Source organism: Teleopsis dalmanni, chromosome 1, assembly GCF_002237135.1.
Source record: "Teleopsis dalmanni isolate 2A chromosome 1, ASM223713v2, whole genome shotgun sequence".
Lineage (NCBI taxonomy): Eukaryota > Metazoa > Arthropoda > Insecta > Diptera > Diopsidae > Teleopsis > Teleopsis dalmanni.
Window position 1 is genome coordinate 161,053,432 of NC_051846.1, and position 12,975 is coordinate 161,066,406.

Genomic DNA, 12,975 nt, shown 5'->3' on the forward strand with positions numbered 1-12,975 from the left:
TTCATTTAGCAATAAAACAATTTTTTTTTACTTTTATGTAGAAATATATATATACATCATAAACTGAAAAACTTGAACAACATTGTTTATGATTCTATACCATTGTATATAGTAAAAACGCGAGCATTTTAAGATATATAATCAATAACTCAATAGACAATAAACAAAATTTGTGTAGCAATAAAATATCAATTCTCACAAGACTTAAACGGAATATGTAGTTTTATCTTGTATCTCATAAATCTACAAATTTCGAAAAAAACAGTAATAAATAAAATTTTTCTGTACATTCAACTTCAGAGTAAAGAAATTTCTTTTTTAAGCTTAATATAAAAAAAAAACAAATTTAAAAAATAATGTAGATAAAAATGAAAATAGGAATGCATATATTAAATAAAGCGAAAACAAAATTTCCAAAATCTATGTAAATAAAAATAAAATTTCTTACAATATTGTTAAAGATAGGAAAAATATTTTGAAGTTATATTTGTTTTTGGATTTAAACTTACTATTAAAAATAATAACACTGGCAGCGCTTATAAGAAAAAATCGATATAAATTTTAAAAAGTAACAATTTGCAAATAGAACCTATCAAATTTTCAGAATATTTGCACTATAACTCATTATGTGGCATTATTTTTTATTTTTTATAATATTTAATTCCTGATACTTGCAGTACAAAAATTTTTTTTTGGAATTATTTTTGATAATTAATTATTCGTAAATAATTTTTATGACCACAAGTACAAAGGATTCAACTTGTACCTTTCCTCTTCTTCTTCTTTGCTTGATCAAACTTAAGTAAGTGTCTGAAGCAGTTTTACCCAATAGTGTCAATGTAGCCTTTCAGATGATTCACTGTAATAAGAGGTGCGTTAAATTCTGATTATAAATTATTCTTATGATTTTATAAAAGTATACTTTCAAGCCTAGCATATCTAGGCTCCTCCTGCGTCAGGAGGAATATATATTGCATCTGATTTAAGAGAGTGCAATTCCAAATAAGTACGCGCCTCCACAGAATCGAACATTTTCAGCGCTTTGTCTTTGATATACTTTTGCACACAACTTGTACTCAATCAAATTTAAAGCTCAGAATCAGTGTTCTTTGGTCAACTGACCAAAAGCCGTACTTGACTTGTATATTCTAACTTCTTAATAAGTTATCACTTTGAGTTAAAATATTTCTGAAACAAATTTTATTGATCAGTGCAGCAAAAATTATAGTTATCAAACTATCATCTTCAAACTAATTAAATTATAGAATAATTTTATATTTTTAACAAATCCTTGACTTGAATTAAAAAGAAAACCTTTATTTAACAAAAACTTTAAGTATATCTTTTATATTCTTTTTGAACTTTGCTATATCGTTAAAAATATAACAGACATTAAATTTATTTTCACCTATAGTCAAAACCACATATCTGACCAAATGTAATTAAAAGCAGTTAGTTGAATAATATTTTGTCTTTCTTTTTGTTTGAGAATTTCAGTTTAGTTAGTTCAAGGACTTGAACTTTTTATTACACCATTAGTACTTTCTTCGCAACTTTAATACTTTTTCAAGTCTCTTTCACTTCGTTAGTTTTCACTTTTTAAGCATTTTGAAAACATTTCCTTCAATTTGGTTAGCAAACAAGCAAAGCAAGCATGCCTTGTATTACCTTTTCACTACATTTATGCATGCAATGTTGCGCTTTAAAATGTACAAAAAATACTAAACAGCAGATAGAAACTAGGAAACATACATATTTAAAGGCTACACCCACATTGTTTATATTTTGCACTAAACCAACGAGAACGGGAACAGCCAAATAACATTACTAACTATTTTTTAGCTCAAATTTAAATCAAACACGCAAAGGTTACAAATTCCTTGACACAAACATACACATAAACCCACTCTACCCACACTTTTTAAGTGTAGAAGAAAAAAAATATATAATTACGTTTAAACGAAACAAAGCAGTAAGAAATTACAGGAAATTTGAGGTGGAGTGATTATGACTTTATATTAAGCGAAAAGGTGTTTAAATTTAATTGTTTTTATTTATTTTTAAACATACTAATTCAATAATAAATATGACATGTACACACGTAATCAAAAAGTTATTTATTTACATATAAATATTTATGATATTATCTTTATTAATTAATACAATAACATTTCAATCACTAATGAATGTTATAAATACGAAGTTTAATGAATATTATGCATAAATTATAGAATTCAAATATTTTAAATTGAAAAAATTAAAAGTCAACTCTAAATTTGTGATTTCACAAAATTATACACACCAGGGCGTATGAGTGACATTTTTGCCGCACTGTTAATTACAGTCTGTAAATAACAGTCTACAATGCTCGAACAAACACTTTTTATTTCAAATTGCTAAATAATGGTTTTTTGTTCATTCTTGGGAATACAATTAAAATTCTTAATGCTTTTTTGGTTGTTAATTGAGTGCTGCACTTGGCTTTCGCTTCCGTAAGCGTTTCTATTTCCTTCGCAGATTTTTTATAACGTTGAAGTTGCAAACCTTTAACAGTTTTATCTAAAACAATCGCTATTGTTACAAATTTTATAAATATATATACATACATTTCTCTTCTTTTTTTTTTTTGTTTTTAACTCACCTACACATTTTTATCTATAGTCAACTTATAACCAAGCAACTGCTTAAAGTAAAAACAGAAAGTTTGAAAAATATTAGAACAAACAAAAGAAGAAAAAATTCTTTCAGTTGTAAAATTACAAAGTCAGTGTAGTCTTTGTACGATTTTATTTTCGGAAACGTTACTGAAATAAATTTTCGTAAAGCAAATTTCGCTTTACGAGCGGACCACATTGCTTTTGGGTATACATTTCAAGCTCGTCTCCATTTTATAGTCATACAAATACTGGGTGGGTATATAATAATTTTCATAGCAAAGGGCAAGTAAGGACAGTAAGTACGTTTAGCTATGGTTTCGCCATAGCCGTTGGTGAATATTTATTTACAAGAATACTGGCTGCTGTTTATGGCGTAAGCACATAAATTTTTTAGTCAATGTATAAAAAAAAATTTTGAAGCCATAAAAGTGTTGGTAGGTGTTCCATCCACAAAATGAAAATAAATATTCGCAAATAACGACTTAATGAATATTATGGGAAAATACGAGTTTATACTAAACAGTGTGCAGGTAATGGGTATTTGAGTTAAGTTGAAAATTAATACTCATACAATTTTCGTTTTTTCATTATTTTTTTTAATAATTTTCTTATTTATATCCTCTTTTATCATTTTGGATATATATAATTTTTTTATATCAAATATTCTTTCTGTGGTTTAAACAGAGTATAATAATCAGAAAAGTTATTAATTTTAATAATTTTTCCTAGTTACTACGGTTATTAAGTCCTATATTCCAGCTAGGTGAAAAGAAGAAGAAGCGTAGTAAGACGGTTATTAAAGGATTCATAACTTTTTCTTAATTATACTAATTACAAATTGCATATACACAATATAGTCCCTTTTACTGCAGTATAAAAATACAGCAATGAAACATGCATGTACAACATAAAAACCTTAGTTATAATAAAATTCTCAACAATATACTATATATAATTCATTCATTAAATAAACTCTTATAGCGGAAGTAGCTTTAAGCAATTTCCTTCCCTTATGTTTAATAAAAATTTCAAATATTTTATACGTAAAATAAATAATATTTTTAAAAATGTAATAAACCAACTGTTTTATGTGCTTGACTATAAAAAATGGAATAAGAAAACACAAAAATTATTAAAATATTTGTTTTTCTTAAATATATTTTAGTTTTTATTGAAACCACAATTTTACTAGAAAAATATATTTTTGTGAATAAAAAGCTAAATTTTTTGATGCAGAAAAATGGTTAAATACGTGTACAAAATTTTTACTTAATTTATTACACAATTTATATTTTCTGGATATTGTTGATAAACTATTATTATAATCATTATATATAGAAGCAAAGACGTATCGAGAGCAGAATAAATTTTTAGTGCTAATCAATGATTAGATTTTGATAAAATTAAGTTTAAGGTTTGTTACACCAGTGTTTATATAGAAGCAAATCAATGTCAACTCAGTGGTGCAGCCTTTGTCTGTCAAGAACTAGCCATTCATGAAAATTGTAATTTAAAATTTCAATATCCTCTTCACAAAATCGCCAGGTATCATTGTTAGAAAGACCCAACTTGTTGAAGTGATATCACAGTATACAGTGACTGTAATGTAAACTTTAATTATGTCCTACTTAGCGTTAGCAACTGATAACCCGTTTGCAGGTATATGAAATTATTTTGATTGATGTTTAATAACTTTATTCGAATAACCTTTTGTGTGTTCATAGAGAAGCTCGATAATATACTACATAATGTAGAGAACTTGTATGAATTTTTTAACTACCCGTTGGAATGTTAAACGTGGAATTTTTAAGAACACGACAACCTCAATACATTTTCTTTTTCGATTTTGATTTCGATATTCTTTTATAGAATCAACTTGTATTCTACAGCGTGTGAATGGGTAGTTTTACATTGCTTTAAAATTTAAGATTTTCTTCTACATATAAGAAATATGATCAATACACGACTAAAATACAGCAGCTCTAGAACTGGGACTATATGTTTTCTTCTTCTTCTTTATTCCATTAAACCCCAGTGGAGTAACTACGCTTGATCATGCCTGATCATTTACAGAAATGCATTTCTCAATCTAATCTATTATTGTTTAGAATGCATTTCTCAATCTAATCTAGTATTATTTAATCGTGTATTTGACATTATAGGTTAATTAGTTTTATGGTCATAAATCTGGATTTATAGCATTTTTTAAATGATTAAAACATAAAATTGTTCACACAAACAATTGTTTATATTCTACGTCAAGCCGAATTCTGGTCCATGTTGCGTATTCAATATTTGTTGTGACTATTTTCTTTATTATGACATTCAAGTTTTTATGGACTTCATAGACTTTAAATGCAATTGAATTATAATTACTTAAACTACATTAAGCCATAATAAATTTAATTAATAACTCATTTTCTATAATTTGTCATTAACTGTAATTTGTTTGACGCTATATTAATCATTGCGTGTCATTGTACTAATTAAGAAGTACAATTACTCAATTAACAGGCAATCATAATTAAACTTATTCTATTTAAAGTTACAAATATTAAATTATAGTTACTCATTGAAACTTTAAAACTGAAACAAGTTTTCTAGAAAAACAGTCATACATTCCTGATACTTACACATATGTTTTTAGGAAAACTAGATGAATATGTTTCTTATCTGTCAAACCACAAAAATTGATGTTGAGCAAACCACACATAAATTCATTTAAATCAAATTTACAACAATATTACACATTCACAATTATTGTTTTATCATATAAAACAGCTTGACACCTAAATGAAAACATCACACAATATTGTCAAACAGCTGAAACAGACAGGCAGACAACCTACTGAAGTTGCAACTGATGAGTACGCAGGTGGCCTTAGCTGCTGAAGACAAGCTTTATGTCATGCTGTACATCATGCTATACATCATGCTGTACACTTGCTCATACATATTTTTGGCATGTAATTGTATGCGTTTATCAAAAACTTCAGTAGTTTACAATATTGTTGGCCAAAATGAATTGATGTGCCAAATTTATTTATAATGTGTTAACAAACTTCAATCTACATCCAATATGCTTCCCTCAAATATCTGAAAGATATTTATCTTTGATTAAATTTAGTCATACATATTTATATGTTTGTAAAATTAGCTGTATACAACTGTATACAGCGAAACAAAAATTTTGTTTTGCTAAATGTAAAATTAAGCATGAAAATTTTACATTAACAATCTGCGTACACGATTACCTTTCATTTTATGTCAAAGGACACGCAAGCTTTCTGTAGCTTAATTTTGTTGATGGATTTAGGAAATGATATTTATTATATATCATTTTTTTTCATTTTTATTTTCTACATATTTTTATAGTATTAATTTTGCATGTGAGTACTTGAAAATAAATTGTTATCATGCTGAGTATTTTATTTTCATACTTTGTCAAATTTATTTAAGTCTCATTTGAATGATATATATGAAAAATAAAATGAAATAGTTATTATACTTAAGAAAAAGAATTATGTCATATTTATGAATTACGTCTTGAAATACTGCATTTATGTTTTCCTAGTTTTTAAGTGTTTAATAAAGGTGTTGAAATATATATATTTACAGGATATTAAATAACATATAAACCATTAATGCAGTAATCGATTTTTCTGTCCAAGAAACGAAAAAAATGTATATAGAAAATTATTTTATTTACAAAATTGCTAAGATAAAAGAAATTTACCTAAAAAAATAATTTCCAGCTAATTATTTTCAAATATGATTCACTCAAATATCTGGATCATATTTTTGTAGATCATAAATTATGAAACCAAATACTTCATTATAATTAAATGGTTTCGTAAATTATTATAATAATTTTTCTACCTACATCTCTAAGTTATATCTATCTAACTTTATTACCTAATATATTATTTTATTTCAACATATTCGGAATTATATTTCCGACCATCAAGATGTTTCATATAGTAACATTTTTAAAGTTACTGAAAATATTAAATATATATAATATTAAATATAATATTTATTACTCGTTTTTGAAAATATCTTTTTTATTGAATTATAAACATAAAAAGGAAATAAATAATATAACTTAACATATCAATAACTCACTGATTATCGCTTATCAAAAAAAGAAAAATTAATAAAAATAAACAGGATTTCATTAAGATTACAAAAAGTAATATAAGAATAATAACATAATAAATTTGTTATAGAGGCTCCAATTAGAACAGACAATTACGAATTTAAAAAATATTTTGACCGAAAATTTAGTTTTTCGAACTTCAAAGAAAGTATTTGGAGCTGACCTGCTAAATAAAGATCAGCATATTTTATATCGATAAATTGGTAATTACTGAACCTTTCTTTTGATTTGGAATAATGTAGCACACTTACTAAGAAGTTTAATTCTTTTTCATGTATATATACACTAATACCAAAATGTGTAATTAAAACTTATATATGTAGAACTACACACTTTTTAAAAAAGTAATTTTTAATAATATGCTAAATCAGATAATATTTGCTTTTAAGAAATAATTAAGAATTTTAATACTCAATCTTAAATTAATCTTAAATTAAATTCTAAATTTAAGAATTTAGTTTCTTTCGTCAAAACGGAGTTTTAAAAATTAATTTATTTTTAATAATAAATATATCATAATAAACTACAAACACTATCAAAAAGAAATATTAAGAACTAATATTAATAATAAAAAAAATAATCCAATATTTAATAGGCTCATATTAATGAATAATATAATTAAAAAGAATAGTACTATTTATAACTACTATAAAAATATATTATTTAAGAAAATTAAAAAGAAAAATTTTTTGAACTTAATAATTTAATATATTAATACTTAATAATACTTAATTAATACTTAATACTTAAAATTCTTATAGTTTAAAGCTTCTGTGACTGTAAATAGCTAACTATAACTATTCTATAACTATATACAATAGTTCTACTCGAATTATTCTATATTTAAAAACATTTATTTTAAATATTGCATTGGGGAAAAAGTATTTGGCGTTTTTTTTTTTTGAAAAATTCAAAATTATTGTCTAATTTATGTGATAACTTTTCTTACATCTACATTGTTTAAATGCTTTTTAGTACACTTATGTATATTTAGAAAATTTTATTAAAAAATATTAATACTTACAGATATTAATTGTTTTTATATATATTTTATTGTATTGGACAAAAAGTACTTATCGTTTTTTTGTGAAAACTAAAAAAAGGGTTTTATTTTTTTATAATTTTATTTATACAAATATTTTATTATTGTAAAGAAAGTCTTTAAAATCAATATATTCTATAAATTACAAAAAATATATGCTATTATAAAAACAATATATCTTTCAAATACCCATGAGCACAGCTTGTTTCAAGTGCAAATTGCTTTACTTCAAAATTGAAACTTTTTATTACTCAAAAATTATTGCTCCATCACTTATAGTAAGAATAACTATGAACTATATTCAACACATTCTTCATCAATTTATATCAATTTGACTTCTAAAAGCAAAATATTAATGTCATTTTAACAAATTTTTATATTGACGCTTAACACCAGCTACCACAAGGATATCAAGGATACCAAACAAAATGATTGATTAGTTTATTAACTATCATAGTAAAAAGGAGATACACATATGTTTATAAGCATATTAAAATTTTACGAAAAATATTTATTTAACATTAAAAATGAACAAAACAATTATATTGAAACTGTTGCTTAATTGCTTATATTTCATCACACAAAATCGTTTTAAATTATTTTACAATATTAATTACATTAGTAAACAGATGTTATCAATCAAGAAACACAATAAAAATCAATCAAACTGTGTTGTAAAACATACACAAAGCGATTTAATTAAAGAACATAAACCAAATAAAAAAGGTATAGCAAAATTTTTATATAGAAACACTAAAGTGAATGACAGTTTGTTGTAATGAGACTTAAAAGTTTCAAAATGTCTTTTAAAACAAGTGAATTTTAAGGTATTATCATCCTTCACCTCAAACTGTCTTTCTAAAATTTATTGAAGACTTTTTGTTCTTTTACCTTTTGTTGAAATTTCTGGAAAATACTTGTGGTTCCATACTCGTATATTTGGGCAACATAGAAAGCATTCTTATGTACGTTAAAATGTGCTTATAGTTTATCAATCAATGTCACTAACCATACTAAATCTCTTTAATCGTGGAACGAGATTGAAGGGAAAAAATTAAATTTAATCTGTGTAATACAACATGCGGGGCAGGGTTACATGTAAGCGTTTGTGAAGTGATTTATATGGTTTGTGCTAAGTATGCATTTCCTTCTATTACATTATTAAGTTACATTTTTGTTTCTTTTTTTTTTTTGTTGCTGTTTTTTTACAAAAATTTTCTTGTGGTTTTATTTATTGATAAAATTTAAATTGGTGTAATTGGCAAATTGCATTGCATTGAATTTCATTCTTATACTTAATGGCAATTAGTAAATAGTTTCAAAATTTGATAAATATATTTAAGGCATTGTTAAAATTAATATATAGATTGATTGCATCTAGAATGTGAGTGTGAATCTAGTTTTTGTTTTTCATTTTAATTGCAACAAATTACATTACAATATGAATGCATCTGCATATTGGTTCTGAAATTCTATAAACGTATTATTCAGAATTCTAAAATTTCATAAATATATTAAAGGAATTATTTTAAAAATAATTTGATTTAGTGTAGTTTATGAAAATGAGATTTTTGAGTGAGATATTATATCAATTAGTAAGCAATAATAAATAAAAATATATCAATTAATATCATAAGTGATAATTATTTAAATTAAGTCAATACATTTATATAACTATTATGCATTAAAACAGTTACAAATACTTTGCGAAATCGGTTACAAATTGATTACTAAAATTTTATGTCAACATAAAATAAATTAAGTAACTTTTTACTTAAATGGTTTCTTTAATAAATATTTATTTAATTACCATTTTTATTAAATGGTTTCTTAAATAAATATTTATTTAATTATCATTTCTATAAAATTGTTTCTTTAATAAATATATTGAAATATAGCAATTTTAAATAAATTGAAAAGATTTCAGTGTAGTAAAATTTATAACAATTACTAAAATTTATTGCTGACGTTTATTTACCTAATTATTTAATCAATTTACTATACTTTAACGTAAGCTATATTATAAAATTAAGTTTAGAATAATGAAACTTATCGTTATTAAAAGAATAATGTAGGTATGCCAAATACTTTCTACCCACAAGTGCTTCTAACTAAAAAAAATTAATTTTTCTCATACTGAAATCACACACTACATAGTGTATACATCACACAATACATAATATTGTCTACTATGTATTATGCACCATAGTACATAGTGCGTACTATGCATATTAATAATTTAAAACAACCGAAAATTGAAAATTGTCACTCATACGCTACGTAGCCCCGCCACACATAATTATTATTTTACTAAAATTAATATATTGTATAATATTTTATATACTCTCTTCTTACATACTTTAAGTTCTTAGCATATATACAAAATTTGCTTTCAAATGTATTTAAAAAAAATTATATCCATTAGTGGAACATTTGAATACTAAATAGGAAAAATGAATTGCATAACTCTACACAAAACGGAATTAGCAGAGCTTAAGTACAACATGTCGTATGCGTAACATTTTCATATTTCAGCATTATTAATGCTGTGCATACGTCATGTTGCGCATTTTAATGTGTAATTCTATTTCCTTGAGAATTTTCTTTGTTTTAAAAGAAAAACTTTCAACTAAAATGACGTAGACGTAGAAAAATAAAACATTCATATTACTTTTGCGAAAACATTTTAAGTACAGCATAAAGTTGTTTGTCAGCGACAATATCTTTTATCTTGCCAACAAAACAATTATGTATTCTTATGACTTATATATGAGCGTTTTCATAGTATTCTAGGAAATGGAAAATGGAAAATGGAAAAAGTTAATGATTGAAGCAACTCAAATATGTAAATGCGTAAAATAACTACTTATGAAAAGAAGTTTTTCAGATGCTGCACGATATAAAGAATTTATTTCAATAGGAAAAAATGTTATAATAGAAAAATAAATGATTTCGAAAGCTCTTAAAGTAACTGTCAGTTAGAGCAATTTTAAGAGTTAGTAAGGCATGTAAGGACTGATGTTTTGTACGTAGTATTATATTAATTACCAGACACAATAATTCCACGAACTTAATAAATGATGAAAAAATAATAATTCTGTTTAAGTGTTTAATTAAATTGATTAAATGCTAGACAAAGAATTACAAAAGTATTAATTTTATTAATAGTTTACAATTTTCTAAGCATTCAACCGACTCTCTGTATTATTTCTTGGTAATGCTCCATACATATATAAAATATTTATAATATCAATAGTAAACTTATTAAAGTATGGTTATTGAAATTCAATACCTTTATTATTCCGCAACTCAAATTGATGATTATAATGTAAATATTTATTTTATTTTTTTCAAAATTTAAAAACGAATATACCAAATAAATTTGTCTCTGAGTATGTGGGTTATCTCATCGTTGACGGTTAGTGATATCACTATTCTTAAACTATTTCCATATTGTGTATTTCAATATTACATCAATATTGCAAATTGGTGACAGAGTTACTACTTTTTGTTATTGCTTCATATATGCACTAGTGTACTAATGTATATATCTTGTCAATAGAGCAAATTTATCTTGTATAGTTATGAAAATCAAACTTTTCTTTCTTACATAATTTAAAATATTAGCAAATATTTGTTGTATATCCATTCATGAATTGAAAAAAATAACCAAATAATTTTGGGCATGACGTATCTCAGTGGCGATGGTCAATGATATCACTATTTTTTGACAATTTTTCACATTTAATATAAGAAATTATTGTTGTACATGCATTGTATCAAAACTTGATTATCTCATTTATTGACTTATTGTAGTTTAAAAATTGTGTAAGAACTTGAATATTACAAGTAACGATAAAACATATTTTTACTTTTTTCATATATACTATTAAGCATGCAAATATACACATTTAATAAATTGGTATTTTACAACAAGATATTTTATGTCTCAAAAAAGTGTAAGATGTAAATTTTAAAAAATTCAAATTTTTTATATATAACTTAACAGTATTAAAATTCTATATATATATATTATATATATATCATACTAATTTAATATTCTAAAGTTATAAACCCGTTCAACGTATTTCCTAATGAAAATATGGTTTCATATATATATATTCATCTTCTTCAGTCCTCATTTACATGTTTCGTCATAACTGTAATCTGTTAGTAATAAATTTTTTGAACCATGAAGAAGAGGAATATTTTTTACTTCTAAAACATAAACTCTGATCCTGTTTTTATACTTGTATATTAATAAAACTAAAACTACATTAAAATCCAACAAAAAAACTTGTATTTATATAATAAAGTAGATACTGCTGACAAATCTTTCAACTTAATATGACAAAGTTTTTAACTCTATCCTCCTACTTACATCACTCAAAAATTAGTAACGTTTTTTATAGCTTTGCTATTAAAATCCAAGTGAAGTATATATTATATATTCCAGAAAAATAAAACTTAAATATAAAATGCACACATTTGACTAGACTGGAGCCATCATTTTATAAGTCTATGACGCGTCTGGTGTCGCTTGTGGCACATAATACTGTCAGCAGTTGGCCAAACTTTTATGGTACATAGAAGAACATTCTGCTTATGTTATTGACGCCCACTTTGGCACATTTTTGGCTTATCTGGTTTATGTATCTTTTTTTGTTACATTGGCACAGCATAAAATGAAAGATAATAATAGTTATTTAACTGTGATTTTCATTTGACTTTATTGAACGTTAAGAGACGACAAGTTATTTGCAAAATTTATTGGTTCATTTTGGCACGTATCTCATATTATTGTAAATCGAATGACTAAAAAATATCACAAAATATACTTGCAACTGAAATACAATATATATATATATATGTACAGAAAAAATTATATTATGTATAAAAAAAGATATATAATGTGATTAAGTAAAATAAACAATATGAAATCAAAATAATAATAAAAAAAATAAAGAAACATATAACAAACTGTATGGAAAAAATATTATGTATAACAAATAAAATATAATGTAGAAAAATAAAATAAATAAATTTAAAAAAATAATAATAAATAAATATGCATAAGATATACAAATAAAAAACTGAACTGGAAAAATAAATTAATT

At 24.2% G+C, this 12,975-nt stretch overlaps 1 protein-coding gene across 1 annotated transcript in view; it reads left to right on the plus strand.

Moving 5' to 3' along the window:
- The window catches only part of LOC119669703, a 67,074-nt gene that overhangs the window by 30,656 nt on the left and 23,443 nt on the right, over positions 1–12,975 (plus strand). The gene's annotated exons all lie outside the window — the stretch shown is intronic.